Consider the following 16,211-nt stretch of genomic DNA (forward strand, 5'->3'; position numbering starts at 1 on the left):
CTTATGAAGCCCTAGTCTGTTGCCCCCAACATCGCCGACACCTGCATTATATTTATTATCCCCTAATCTGCCGCCCCAATGTCACCGCCACCTACCTACACTTATTAACCCCTAATCTGCTGCCCCCAACGTCGCCGCCACTATAATAAACATATTAACCCCTAAACCACCGCACTCCCGTCTCGCAAACATTAGTTAAATATTATTAACCACTAATCTGCCGGCCCTAACATTGCTGCCACCTACCTACATTTATTAACCCCTAATCTGCCGCCCCCAACATCACCGCCACTATATTAAAGTTATTAACCCCTAAACCTAAATCTAACCCTAAACCTAACACCCCCTAACTTAAATATAATTTAAATAAATCTAAATAAATATTCCTATCATTAACTAAATTATTCATATTTAAAACTAAATACTTACTTGTAAAATAAACCCTAAAATAGCTACAATATAACTAATAGTTACATTGTATCTAGCTTAGGTTTTATTTTTATTTCACAGGCAAGTTTGTATTTATTTTAACTATGTAGAATAGTTATTAAATAGTTATTAACTATTTAATAACTACCTAGCTAAAATAAATACAAATTTACCTGTAAAATAAAACCTAACCTAAGTTACACTAACACTACACTATAATTAAATAAATTAAAATTACCTACATTATATTAAATTAGCTAAAGTACAACAAAAAACATTAAATTACAGAAAATAATAAACAAATTACAGAAATTTAAACTAATTACACCTAATCTAATAGCCCCCCCAAAATAAAAAAAAACCTAGCCTAAACTAAACTACCAATAGCCCTTAAAAGCTCTTTTACCTGAAAAAAAAAATACAAACAAGCCCCCCCCAACAGTAAAACCCACCACCCACACAACCAACCCCCCAAATAAAAACCTATCTAAAAAAACCTAAGCTCCCCATTGCCCTGAAAAGGGCATTTGGATGGACATTGCCCTTAAAAGGGCAATTAGCTCTTTTGCCGCCCAAACCCTAATCTAAAAAATAAAACCCACCCAATACACCCTTAAAAAAACCTAACACTAACCCCCTGAAGATCAACTTACCGGGAGACGTCTTTATCCAAGCCGGGTGAAGTGGTCCTCCAGACGGGCAGAAGTCTTCATCCAAGCTGGGCAGAAGTGGTCCTCCAGACGGACAGAAGTCTTCATCCAGACGGCATCTTCTATCTTCATCCACCCGGCACAGAGGGGGTCCATCTTCAAGACATCCGACGCGGAGCATCCTCTTCATCCGATGACTAAAACAGAATGAAGGTACCTTTAAATGACGTCATCCAAGATGGCGTCCCTTAGATTCCGATTGGCTGATAGAATTCTATCAGCCAATCGGAATTAAGGTAGAAAAAATCTTGGCTGATACAATCAGCCAATAGGATTGAAATTCCATCCTATTGGCTTATCCAATCAGCCAATAGGATTGAGCTTGCATTCTAATGGCTGATTGGAACAGCCAATAGAATGCAAGCTCAATCCTATCGGCTGATTGGATCAGCCAATAGGATTGAACTTCAATCCTATTGGCTGATTGCATCAGCCAATAGGATTTTTTCTACATTAATTCCGATTGGCTGAATTCTATCAGCCAATCGGAATCTAAGGGACGCCATCTTGGATGACGTCATTTAAAGGTACCTTCATTCTGTTTTAGTCGTCAGATGAAGAGGATGCTCTGCGTCGTATGTTTTGAAGATGGACCCGCTCCGCGCCAGATGGATGAAGATAGAAGATGCCATCTGGATGAAGACTTCTGCCCGTCTGGAGGACCACTTCTGCCCGGCTTGGGTGAAAACGTCTCCCGGTAAGTCGATCTTCAGGGGGTTAGTGTTTGTTTTTTTTAGGGTGTATTGGGTGGGTTTTATTTTTTAGATTAGGGTTTGGGCGGCAAAAGAGCTAACTGCCCTTTTAAGGGCAATGCCCATCCAAATGCCCTTTTTAGGGCAATGGGGAGCTTAGGTTATTTTAGCAAGTATTTTATTTGGGGGTTGGTTGTGTGGGTGGTGGGTTTTACTGTTGGGGAGGTTGTTTGTACTTTTTTTACAGGTAAAAGAGTTGATTACTTTGGGGCAATGCCCCGCAAAAGGCCCTTTTAAGGGCCATTGGTAGTTTAGTTTAGGCTTTTTTATATTTTTGGGGGCTTTTTTATTTTGATAGGGCTATTAGATTAGGTGTAATTAGTTTAAATTTCTGTAATTTGTTTATTATTTTCTGTAATTTAGTGGGGTTTTTTGTACTTTAGCTAATTTAATTTAATGTAGGTAATTGTATTTAATTTAGTTAATTTATTTAATTATAGTGTAGTGTTAGGTGTTAGTGTAACTTAGGTTAGGTTTTATTTTACAGGTAAATTTGTCTTTATTTTAACTAGGTGGTTATTAAATAGTTAATAACTATTTAATAACTATTATACCTAGTTAAAATAAATACAAAGTTGCCTGTAAAATAAAAATAAATCCTAAGATAGCTACAATGTAACTATTAGTTATATTGTAGCTATCTTATGGTTTATTTTACAGGTAAGTTTTAAATAGGAATAATTTAGTTAATGATAGTAATATTTATTTAGATGTATTTAAATTATATTTAAGTTAGGGGGTGTTAGGTTTAGGGTTAGACTTAGGTTTAGGGGTTAATAACTTTAATATAGTGGCGGCGACGTTGGGGGACGGCAGATTAGGGATTAATAAATGTAGGTAGGTGGCGGCGATGTTAGGGCCAGCAGATTAGGGGTTAATAATATTTAACTAATGTTTGCGAGGCGGGAATGCGGCGGTTTAGAGGTTAATATGTTTATTATAGTGGCGGCAACGTTGGGGGCAGATTAGGGGTTAATAAATATAATATAGGTGTCTGCGATGTTGGGGTCAGCAGATTAGGGGTTCATACATATAATGTAGGTGGCGGCGGTGTCCAGAGCAGCAGATTAGGGGTTACAATTTTTATTTTAGTATTTGTGATGCGCGAGGGCCTCGGTTTAGGGGTTAATAGGTAGTTTATGGGTGTTAGTGTACTTTTTAGCACTTTAGTTATGAGTTTTATTTTACGGCATTGTACCATAAAACTCTTAACTACTGACTTTTAAATGCGTTAGGACTCTTGATAGGGTAGGGTGTACCGCTCACTTTTTGCCCTCCCAGGACAGACTCGTAATATCAGCTCTATGGAGGTCCCATAGAAAAAAAGACTTTACGAAGTTTACGTAAGTCATTTTGCGGTAAGGCCAAAGAAGTATGCGGTCACCCTAAACCTGCAAGACTCGTAATACCAGCGGGCGTAAAAAAAAACAGAATTTATGCTTACCTGATAAATTTCTTTCTTTTGCGATGTACCGAGTCCACGGATTCATCCTAACTTGTGGGATATTGTCCTTCCTGACAGGAAGTAGCAAAGAGAGCACCACAGCAGAGCTGTCTATATAGCTCCCCCCTTAACTCCACTCCCCAGTCATTCGACCGAAGGCCAAGGAAGAAAAGGAGAAACTATAAGGTGCAGAGGTGACTGAAGTTTACATAAAAAATACTATCTATCTTGAATAGACAGGGCGGGCCGTGGACTCGGTACATCGCAAAAGAAAGAAATTTATCAGGTAAGCATAAATTCTGTTTTCTTTTGCAAGATGTACCGAGTCCACGGATTCATCTTAACTTGTGGGATACCAATACCAAAGCTTTAGGACACTGATGAAGGGAGGGACAAGACAGGAACCTAAACGGAAGGCACCACTGCTTGCAAAACCTTTCTCCCAAAAATAGCCTCCGAAGAAAATATCAAATTTGTAAAATTTGGAAAAGGTATGAAGCGAAGACCAAGTCACAGCCTTACAAATCTGTTCAACAGAAGCATTATTTTTAAAAGCCCATGTGGAAGCCACCACTCTAGTGGAGTGAGCTGTAATTCTTTCAGGAGGCTGCTGTCCAGCAGTCTCATAAGCCAAACGGACGATGCTTTTCAGCCAAAAGGAAAGAGAGGTAACCGTAGCCTTTTGACCTCTACGCTTTCCAGCATAGACAACAAACAAAGAAGATGATTGGCGAAAATCTTTGGTTGCCTGCAAATAAAACTTCAAGGCACGAACCACGTCCAAGTTGTGCAACAGACGGTCCTTCTTAGAAGAAGGATTAGGACACAGAGAAGGAACAACAATTTCCTGATTGATATTCCTGTTAGAAACAACCTTAGGGAGGAACCCAGGTTTGGTACGCAAAACCACCTTATCAGCATGGAAAACAAGATAAGGCGAGTCACATTGTAATGCAGATAGTTCAGAAACTCTTCGAGCTGAAGAGATAGCAACTAGAAACAGAACTTTCCAAGATAGAAGCTTAATAACTATGGAATGCATGGGTTCAAACGGAACCCCCTGAAGAACTTTAAGAACTAAATTGAGACTCCATGGCGGAGCAACAGGTTTAAACACAGGCTTAATTCTAACTAAAGCCTGACAAAAAGCCTGAACGTCTGGGACATCTGCCAGATGCTTGTGCAACAGAATAGACAAAGCAGATATCTGTCCCTTTAAGGAACTAGCGGACAATCCTTTCTCCAATCCTTCTTGGAGAAAAGACAAATTCCTAGGAATCCTGATCTTACTCCATGAGTAGCCTTTGGATTCACACCAAAAAATATATTTACGCCATATCTTATGATAGATCTTCCTGGTGACAGGCTTTCGAGCCTGAATCAAGGTATCTATGACCGACTCAGAGAAACCCCGCTTTGATAAAATCAAGCGTTCAATCTCCAAGCAGTCAGTTGCAGAGAAATTAGATTTAGATGCTTGAATGGACCTTGAATCAAAAGGTCCCGTCTCAGTGGCAGAGTCCATGGTGACAGAGATGACATGTCAAGTCCAGCGTGGCCACACAGGCGCTATCAAAATCCCTGAAGCTCTCTCCTGTTTGATTCTGGCAATCAGACGCGGAAGGAGAGGGAATGGTGGAAACACATAAGCCAGGTTGAACGACCAGGGTACTGTTAGAGTAGTACAGGCAGTAATCAGTACTGCCTGAGGATCCCTTGACCTGGATCCGTAACGAGGAAGTTTGGCGTTCTGACGAGACGCCATCAGATCCAATTCTGGTGTGCCCCATAGCTGAACCAGTTGAGCAAACACCTCCGGATGGAGCTCCCACTCCCCCGGATGAAAAGTCTGACGATTTAGGAAATCTGCCTCCCAGTTCTCCACCCCTGGGATATAGATCGCTGATAGATGGCAAGAGTGAGTCTCTGCCCATTGGATTATCCTGGAAACTTCTATCATCGCCAAGGAACTCCTTGTTCCCCCCTGATGATTGATATAAGCTACAGTCGTGATGTTGTCCGACTGAAACCTGATGAATCTGGCCGAAGCCAGCTGAGGCCACGCCTGAGAAGCATTGAATATCGCTCTTAATTCCAGAATATTTATCGGTAGGAGGTCCTCCTCCTGAGTCCACAAACCCTGTGCTTTCAGGGAATTCCAGACTGCACCCCAGCCCAGTAGGCTGGCGTCCGTCGTCACAATAACCCACGCTGGCCTGCGGAAACACATTCCCCTGGACAGGTGATCCTGTGACAACCACCAAAGAAGAGAGTCTCTGGTCTCTTGATCCAGATTTATCTGAGGAGATAAATCTGCATAATCCCCATTCCACTGTTTGAGCATGCATAGTTGCAGTGGTCTGAGATGCAAGCGAGCAAACGGAACTATGTCCATTGCCGCTACCATAAGTCCGATTACCTCCATACACTGAGCCACTGACGGCCGAGGAATGAAATGAAGAGCTCGGCAGGTGGTTAAAATCTTTGATTTCCTGACCTAAGTCAGAAATATTTTCATGTCCACCGAATCTATCAGAGTTCCCAGGAATGGAACTCTTGTGAGAGGAATAAGAGAACTCTTTTTCACGTTCACCTTCCACCCATGAGATCTTAGAATGGCCAACACTAAATCCGTGTGAGACTTGGCAAGTTGGAAAGTCGACGCTTGAATTAAGATGTCGTCTAGTTAAGGTGCCACTGCTATGCCCCTCTGCCTTAGGACCGCCAGAAGGGACCCTAGCACCTTTGTGAAGATTCATGGCGCCGTGGCCAACCCAAAGGGAAGAGCCACAAACTGGTAATGCCTGCCCAGAAAGGCAAACCTGAGGAACTGGTGATGATCTTTGTGGATAGGAATGTGTAGATACGCATCCTTTAGATCCACGGTAGTCATATTTTGACCCTCCTGGATCATTGGTAAAATAGTCCAAATGGTCTCCATCTTGAAGGATGGAACTTTTAGGAATTGGTTTAGGATCTTGAGATCTAGAATTGGGCTGAAGGTTCCCTCTTTTTTGGGAACCACAAACAGATTGGAGTAGAAACCTTGCCCCTGTTCTGCTTTCGGAACTGGGCAGATCACTCCCATGGTAAAAAGGTCTTCTACACAGCGTAAGAACGCCTCTCTTTTTGTCTGGTTTACAGGCAATTGAGAAAGATGGAACCTCCCCCTTGGAGGATAATCTTTGAAATCTAGGAGATACCCCTGGGTTACAATTTCTACGGCCCAGGAGTCCTGAACGTCTCTTGTCCAAGCCTGAGCAAAGAGAGAAAGTCTGCCCCAACTTGATCCGGTCCCAGATCGGGGGCTACCCCTTCATGCTGTCTTAGTGGCAGCAGCAGGCTTTTTGGCCTGTTTACCTTTGTTCCAAGCCTGGTTAGGTCTCCAGGTTGGCTTGGATTGAGCAAAGTTCCCCTCTTGCTTTGCAGCAGGGGAAGAGGAAGTGGGACCACCCTTGAAGTTTTGAAAGGAACGAAAATTATTTTGTTTGGTCCCTGTCTTATTTGACTTATCTTGAGGGAGGGCATGACCCTTCCCTCCAGTGATGTCTAAAATGATCTCTTTAAGTGCAGGCCCGAATAGGGTCTTACCTTTGAAAGGGATGGTCAAAAGCTTAGATTTAGATGACGCATCAGCTGACCAGGACTTAAGCCATAACGCTTTTCGCGCTAAAATGGCAAAACCTGAATTCTTTGCCGCTAACTTAGCAAGATGAAAAGCGGCGTCGGTAATAAAAGAATTAGCCAACTTAAGGGCCTTAATTCTGTCCAAAATATCATCTAGTGGGGTCTCCATCTGAAGAGCCTCTTCTAGAGCCTCAAACCAAAAAGCAGCTGCAGTGGTTACCGGAACAATGCACGCTATAGGTTGAAGAAGAAAACCCTGATGAACAAAAATTTTCTTTAGGAGACCCTCTAACTTTTTATCCATAGGATAAATGAAAGCACAACTGTCTTCAATAGGTATAGTTGTACGCTTAGCCAGAGTAGAAATAGCTCCCTCCACCTTAGGGACCGTCTGCCATGAGTCCTTTATGGTGTCAGAAATGGGGAACATTTTCTTAAAAACAGGGGGGGGAGCGAACGGAATACCTGGTCTATCCCACTCCTTAGTAATAATGTCTGAAATCCTCTTAGGGAGTGGAAAAACATCAGTGTAAACAGGAACCTCTAAATATTTGTCCCTTTTACACAATTTCTCTGGAACGACAATAGGGTCACAATCATCCAGAGTAGCTAAAACCTCCCTGAGCAATAAACGGAGGTGCTCTAGCTTAAATTTAAATGCCGTCATATCTGAATCTGTCTGAGAGAACATCTTTCCTGAATCAGAAATCTCTCCCTCAGACAGCAAATCCCTCATCCCTACCTCAGAACATTGTGAGGGAATATCGGATACGGCTACTAAAGCATCAGAAGGCTCAGCATTTGTTCTTAACCCAGAGCTACTGCGCTTCCCTTGCAACCCTGGCAGCTTAGATAAAACCTCTGTGAGGGTAGTATTCATAACTGAAGCCATATCTTGCAAGGTGAAAGAATTAGACGCACTAGAAGTACTTGGCGTCGCTTGTGCGGGTGTAACTGGTTGTGACACTTGGGGAGAACTAGATGGTGAAACCTGATTTCCTTCTGTCTGAGAATCATCTAATGCCAAACTTTTATAAGTCAAAATATGTTGTTTGCAGTTTATAGACATATCAGTACAATTGGGACACATTCTTAGAGGGGGTTCCACAATGGCTTCTAAACAAATTGAACAATGAGTTTCCTCAGTGTCAGACATGTTTAACAGGCTAGTAATGAAGCAAGCAAGCTTGGAAAACACTTTATTTAATGAAAAAAACACAATTTGCAAATACGGTACTGTACCTTTAAGAGAAAAAAAAGGCATACACAAACTGCAAAACAGGTTAAAATTGCTTCAAAAATTCCGAAATTTTAACAGTGTACCCACTAAGCTTTAAAAGGTTTGCACCACAAGTAAAAAAGCAATAGACCCCCAAATGAAAAAAACGGATTGATAAGTGTCTAAAACCGGTTAAAACCCCCTTAAGCACCTTAAGCACCCTACCTGCCCTTAGGAAGCGATAATATGGGATTTAAAGCTTCAATTAGTCCCTCAGAAGACTCTCAGGACCTCAGGAGAAGTTGCTTGCTGCTTGTAAATGTAGGCCCCGCCCACCTCACTCGATGTTGCTGGGGCCTACACAAAACTAACAAACCCTGACTGAAAGCCATGTGGGTTGTAAACAACCCCAAAGAACCCTCAAGCAAATGTCCCATAAAACAGAAAACGTTACTCCCAGACACAAAAACGTTTGTCCCAAATTCACATAACAAACTGAGTGCCCACAAAAAATTAACCCTTTATGCAAGCTAGTAAAAACCTCTAACACTAGGATTACTGCTTCCTCTTCCCCTAATGGGGACACTGTCAGCCTTTCTGAGTTAACACAGTCTCTGCAGAAAATATGACTGAACATACCTCATTGCTGTACAGCAAGAAACCGTTCCTCACACTGAAGTTTTCCTGTACTCCTCAGCTCATGTGGGAACAGCAGTGGACCTTAGTTACAAATGCTAAGATCATCATCCTGCAGGCAGAAATCTTCATCTATGTCCTGCCTGAGAGTAAATAGTACAACACCGGTACCATTTAAAAATAACAAACACTTGATTGAAGATAAAATAAAACTAACAGTTTAACACCTCTTCTCTTTACTCTTCCTGCTTAGAGCCAGCAAAGAGAATGACTGGGGGGTGGAGTTAAGGGGGGAGCTATATAGACAGCTCTGCTGTGGTGCTCTCTTTGCTACTTCCTGTCAGGAAGGACAATATCCCACAAGTTAGGATGAATCCGTGGACTCGGTACATCTTGCAAAAGAAAGCAGCGTTAGGACTTCTTAACGCTGCTTTTTTACCCTAACGCACAACTCGTAATCTAGCCGAATATTTGTTCAGTCACAACCTGGCAACATCCTGAAATCAACAATGACTGGGATCAACAATAAATAATATTTAGATTGGGACCAAGAGTTTTTACACAAACATTTATAGGGGGTCCCATCTTTTGCTTTGTAAATGCCAGGAGATTTCAGTGTCTCATTTTGTCTCATTTTGTATGCTGGCAAAATAGCTAAAAATATTTTTTTATTCAAGGCAGATTGCCCTTAATAACTTGCAATCTGGTTTACTTATCGCACTGCAAGAAAGAATATAACACTTATAGATAGATAAACTGTGAGTTATATATATGTGTGTATTTGTGTATGTAGTATGTGTGTGTACAGTGTGTGTATATATAAATATACATTTGTTTGTGTATGCATGTACAAGTGTGTCTACTCTAGAGTATGTGTGTTTATGGAGTATATGTGTGGTGCATAGTGTGTGTGTATGCGTGTGTGTAGTGTATGTATAGGTGAAAAAGTGTGTGTAGTGTATGTTTAGGTGTATAGTGTGTGTGTGTGTGCATAGTGTGTGTGTATGCGTGTGTGTAGTGTATGTATAGGTGAAAAACTGTGTGTAGTGTATGTTTAGGTGTATAGTGTGTGTGTGTATAGGCGCATAGTGTGTGGAGTGTATGTATAGGCGCATAGTGTGGGTAGTGTAGGTATAGGCACATAGTGTGTGTAGTGTATGTATAGGCGCATAGTGTGTGTAGTGTAGGTATATAGTGTGTGTGTGTAGTGTATGTATAGGCACATAGTGTGTGTAGTGTATGTATAGGCACATAGTGTGTGTAGTGTATGTATAGGCACATAGTGTGTGTAGTGTATGTATAGACGCATAGTGTGTGTAGTGTAGGTATATAGTGTGTGTGTGTAGTGTATGTATAGGCGCATAGTGTGTGTAGTGTAGGTATATAGTGTGTGTGTGTAGTGTATGTATAGGCACATAGTGTGTGTAGTGTATGTATAGACGCATAGTGTGTGTAGTGTAGGTATATAGTGTGTGTGTGTAGTGTATGTATAGGCGCATAGTGTGTGTAGTGTAGGTATATAGTGTGTGTGTGTAGTGTATGTATAGGTGTATAGTGTTTGTGTGAGTGTGTGCATGTAGTGTGTGTGTATAGAGTGGATATGTAGGTGTATAGTGTGAGTGTGTGGAGTATATGTGTAGGTGCATTGTGTGTGAGTGTGTGGAGTATATGTGTAGGCGCATAGTGTGTGAGTGTGTGGAGTATATGTGTAGGTGCATTGTGTGTGAGTGTGTGGAGTCTATGTGTAGGCACATAGTGTGTGAGTGTGTGGAGTATATGTGTAGGTGCATTGTGTGTGAGTGTGTGCATGTAGTGTGTGTGTATAGAGTGGATATGTAGGTGTAGAGTCTCTGGGGCCGATTTATCAAGGGCCAATCGGCCTCTGATGCCCCTGTTTCCGTGCGAGCCTTCAGGAGAAACAGCAGTTATGAAGCAGCGGTCTTAAAGGGGCAGTAAACTTACAAACTAATGATATATAATTCTGCACATAGTGCAGCATTATATAACATTAGCTTACCGGCAGATGTATACATTAAAGTATTGCAGACATTTTTTATGTAAAAGTTCATTTTACCAGAACGCTGCTCCTTGCTGTACGGAGCGGGTCTGTTTTTTATACACAGTGCATCGCGGCAACACTGTATAGTCACAGTGTGCTCGGTCGCGCCATTAAAATTAATGTAGATCACTCCCACTCTGGTCTAGTAGCGGGAGCGAGCTACATTCATTTTAATGGCGTGACCGAGCACACTGTGACTAGATAGTGTTGCCGCAATGCACTGTGTAAAAACCAGACCCGCTACGTAGAGCAAGGAGCAGCGTTCTGGTAAAATGAACTTTTACATAAAAAATGTCTGCAATACTTTAATGTATACATCTGCCGGTAAGCTGATGAGTGCAGAATTATATAACATTAGTTTGTAAGTTTACTTCCCCTTTAAGACCGCTGCTCCATAACTGGTCCGCCGCCTCTGAGGCTGCGGTCGGCAATCCGCCCAATAACTATACGATCAGGTTGATTGACACCCCCTGGCCGCGAATCTGCAGGGGGCGCATTGTACAAACAGTTCACAAGAACTACTGGTGCAATGATAAATGTCAACAGCATATGATGTCAGCATTCAGCGATGTCTGTCGGACATGATACGCTACAGCATATCATGTCGGACAGACAATGATAAATCGGCCTCTCTGTGTGTGTGTATATGAGTGTGTGTAAGGAGTCTACATGTAGATTTATACTGTTTCTGTGTCTAGAGTATATAGTATGTTCATGCATATATGTGTGTATGTGTATGTGAATGCATGTATTTGTGTATATGTTTATGCTTTGTATGTACACATGTGTGTGTATATGTGTGTACAAGGTGTATAGTATGTTTGTGTGTCTAGAGTGTATAGTAGGTGCGTGTATACATGTGTAAGTATGCATATTTATATATGTATTTATATATGTGTGTGTATAGAGTGTATATGTAGGTATGTATGTGAGTGTGTGTATAGTATGTGTGTGTATAGAGTGTATATGTAGGTATATATGTAAGTGTGTGTATAGTATGTGTGTGTATGTAAAGTGTATATGTAGGTATGTATGTGAGTGTGTGTATAGTATGTGTGTATATGTAGAGTGTATATGTAGGTATGTATGTGAGTGTGTGTATAGTATGTATGTGTATGTAGAGTGTATATGTAGGTATGTATGTGAGTATGTGTGTGTATGTAGAGTGTATATGTAGGTATGTATGTGAGTATGTGTGTGTATGTAGAGTGTATATGTAGGTATGTATGTGAGTGTGTGTATAGTATGTGTGTGTGTATGTAGAGTGTATATGTAGGTATGTATGTGAGTGTGTGTATAGTATGTGTGTGTGTATGTAGAGTGTATATGTAGGTATGTATGTGAGTGTGTGTATAGTATGTGTGTGTGTATGTAGAGTGTATATGTAGGTATGTATGTGAGTGTGTGTATAGTATGTATATGTATGTAGAGTGTATATGTAGGTAAGTATGTGAGTGTGTATGTAGAGTGTATATGTAGGTATGTATGTGAGTATGTGTGTGTATGTAGAGTGTATATGTAGGTATGTATGTGAGTATGTGTGTGTATGTAGAGTGTATATGTAGGTATGTATGTGAGTATGTGTGTGTATGTAGAGTGTATATGTAGGTATGTATGTGAGTATGTGTGTGTATGTAGAGTGTATATGTAGGTATGTATGTGAGTGTGTGTATAGTATGTGTGTGTGTGTGTATGTAGAGTGTATATGTAGGTATGTATGTGAGTATGTGTGTGTATGTAGAGTGTATATGTAGGTATGTATGTGAGTATGTGTGTGTATGTAGAGTGTATATGTAGGTATGTATGTGAGTATGTGTGTGTATGTAGAGTGTATATGTAGGTATGTATGTGAGTGTGTGTATAGTATGTGTGTGTGTATGTAGAGTGTATATGTAGGTATGTATGTGAGTATGTGTGTGTATGTAGAGTGTATATGTAGGTATGTATGTGAGTGTGTGTATAGTATGTGTGTGTGTATGTAGAGTGTATATGTAGGTATGTATGTGAGTGTGTGTATAGTATGTGTGTGTGTATGTAGAGTGTATATGTAGGTATGTATGTGAGTATGTGTGTGTATATGTAGAGTGTATATGTAGGTATGTATGTGAGTATGTGTGTGTATGTAGAGTGTATATGTAGGTATGTATGTGAGTATGTGTGTGTATGTAGAGTGTATATGTAGGTATGTATGTGAGTATGTGTGTGTATGTAGAGTGTATATGTAGGTATGTATGTGAGTGTGTGTATAGTATGTGTGTGTGTATGTAGAGTGTATATGTAGGTATGTATGTGAGTATGTGTGTGTATGTAGAGTGTATATGTAGGTATGTATGTGAGTGTGTGTATAGTATGTGTGTGTGTATGTAGAGTGTATATGTAGGTATGTATGTGAGTGTGTGTATAGTATGTGTGTGTATGTAGAGTGTATATGTAGGTATGTATGTGAGTGTGTGTATAGTATGTATATGTATGTAGAGTGTATATGTAGGTAAGTATGTGAGTGTGTGTATAGTATGTGTGTGTGTATGTAGAGTGTATATGTAGGTAAGTATGTGAGTGTGTGTATAGTATGTGTGTGTGTATGTAGAGTGTATATGTAGGTATGTATGTGAGTATGTGTGTGTATGTAGAGTGTATATGTAGGTATGTATGTGAGTATGTGTGTGTATGTAGAGTGTATATGTAGGTATGTATGTGAGTATGTGTGTGTATGTAGAGTGTATATGTAGGTATGTATGTGAGTATGTGTGTGTATGTAGAGTGTATATGTAGGTATGTATGTGAGTGTGTGTATAGTATGTGTGTGTGTATGTAGAGTGTATATGTAGGTATGTATGTGAGTGTGTGTATAGTATGTGTGTGTATGTAGAGTGTATATGTAGGTATGTATGTGAGTGTGTGTATAGTATGTATATGTATGTAGAGTGTATATGTAGGTATGTATGTGAGTATGTGTGTGTATGTAGAGTGTATATGTAGGTATGTATGTGAGTATGTGTGTGTATGTAGAGTGTATATGTAGGTATGTATGTGAGTATGTGTGTGTATGTAGAGTGTATATGTAGGTATGTATGTGAGTATGTGTGTGTATGTAGAGTGTATATGTAGGTATGTATGTGAGTGTGTGTATAGTATGTGTGTGTGTATGTAGAGTGTATATGTAGGTATGTATGTGAGTATGTGTGTGTATGTAGAGTGTATATGTAGGTATGTATGTGAGTATGTGTGTGTATGTAGAGTGTATATGTAGGTATGTATGTGAGTATGTGTGTGTATGTAGAGTGTATATGTAGGTATGTATGTGAGTATGTGTGTGTATGTAGAGTGTATATGTAGGTATGTATGTGAGTATGTGTGTGTATATAGAGTGTATATGTAGGTATGTTTACATTATATATATACACACACACATGTGCAAGACACAGCTTATAATTCACAGTATGGATAGATAAATATATATGCACATTTCATACAATGCATTTCTGGCCTGTGACAACAAAAGATATTTTCATATGTTCTTTGTGTAACTCCCATATTGTTTTTTAAACGCTTTAAACACCTAAAGCCAACAGTGTAAACACAAATTCTCTTGTAACAATAATTATAATATATTGCTGAAAAGGAAATTAAATAAACAAACGCAGCAGCCTGTTAAACTCATAGAAGGAGCCTACAATAAAACAAATTAGTAATTGGTTTGACAGCAAAACAGAGCTTAAAGGTAACTGGACGATACAATAGAGATCTCATGATCTCGAATAAAAACCTATTGTTTTTTTATTACCAATCCATGACTGATCACCGTGAAAGGAGAAGAGTTGAGCCACATTACGTAGGATTTAAATAAAAATAGAACGTAAAGCGCAAATCTTTAGGGTGAGGAATTATAGGCAGCTGTAGAGATTAGATAGCTTTTTACCTTAGCAGAGAATGGCTCTATATGAGACCTGGGTTTTAGTAAATGAGGATTAGAATAGAGAAACAAACGTACCTTTAATGGAGGAAGCTTGGTTACATAGCGTTGCAGTGGGATACGGAGGGAGCCATCATATAGGGACGCTCTTTGGAGATGTTTAGGGGGGAAAAATGATAACAAAAATGTAGGGTTATTAATTGTGCATGGAGAGCTGTTTATGAACCGGTACAGAAGCAAAAAAACGAGGGAGAGAGGGAGGGATTGAATGAATCAGATGTCACAGCTTCTCTAGAGAAGGGATGGTGGGGGAGGGCCAATGGCCCTCAATGGATGGGGGTGGGAGGGAGGGTGAACATGAGAGAGAGAGAGGGAAAGGAACAGCAGGGGCACCAAATGATACAGATTCTATTTTATTAATATATATAAAAGTTATAGTACAAATAATAATATGGATAGAGAGATAGATACAAACAGATAGGTAGAGATAGCTAGAGATTAGATAGATACAAACAGATAGGTAGATAGAGATAGATAGAGATTAGATAGATACAAACAGATAGGTAGAGATAGCTAGAGATTAGATAGATACAAACAGATAGGTAGATATAGCTAGAGATTAGATAGATACAAACAGATAGGTAGATAGAGATAGCTAGAGATTAGATAGATACAGATAGGTAGATAGAGATAGATAGAGATTAGATAGATACAAACAGATAGGTAGATAGAGATAGATAGAGATTAGATAGATACAAACAGATAGGTAGATAGAGATAGATAGAGATTAGATAGATACAAATAGGTAGATAGAGATAGATAGAGATTAGATAGATACAGATAGGTAGATAGAGATAGATAGAGATTAGATAGATACAAACAGATAGGTAGGTAGACAGATACATATATATAGATACAAACAGATAGGTAGGTAGATACAAACAGATAGGTAGATAGAGATAGAGATTAGATAGGTGATAGCTAGATACAAACAGATAGGTAGATAGATACAAACAGATAGGTAGATAGAGATAGATAGAGATTAAATAGATAGACAGTTAGATACAAACAGATAGGTAGGTTGATAGATACAAACAAACAGATAGGTAGGTAGACAGATACATATATATAGATACAAACAGATAGGTAGGTAGAGATAGAGATTAGATAGGTGATAGCTAGATACAAACAGATAGGTAGATAGAGATAGATAGAGATTAGATAGATAGACAGTTAGATACAAACAGATAGGTAGGTAGATACAAACAGATAGGTAGATAGAGATAGATAGAGATTAGATAGATAGACAGTTAGATACAAACAGATAGGTAGGTAGATAGATACAAACAGATAGGTAGGTAGATACATATAGATAGATACAGATAGAGATTAGATAGATACAGATAGATAGAAACATATATA

General features: G+C 39.7%; 1 protein-coding gene across 1 annotated transcript in view; it reads right to left on the reverse strand.

The window, feature by feature from the left end:
• LOC128665781 (spectrin beta chain, non-erythrocytic 1) overlaps positions 1-15,057 on the reverse strand; it is a 351,315-nt gene extending 336,258 nt beyond the window's left edge. The window contains exon 1 of the mRNA XM_053719978.1: positions 14,868-15,057. The gene's annotated coding sequence lies outside the window, so the exon portion shown is untranslated. The remainder of the gene's footprint in view (positions 1-14,867) is intronic.
• Between the last annotated feature and the right edge of the window lie 1,154 nt (positions 15,058-16,211).

The sequence above is a fragment of the Bombina bombina genome, chromosome 7, assembly GCF_027579735.1.
Source record: "Bombina bombina isolate aBomBom1 chromosome 7, aBomBom1.pri, whole genome shotgun sequence".
Lineage (NCBI taxonomy): Eukaryota > Metazoa > Chordata > Amphibia > Anura > Bombinatoridae > Bombina > Bombina bombina.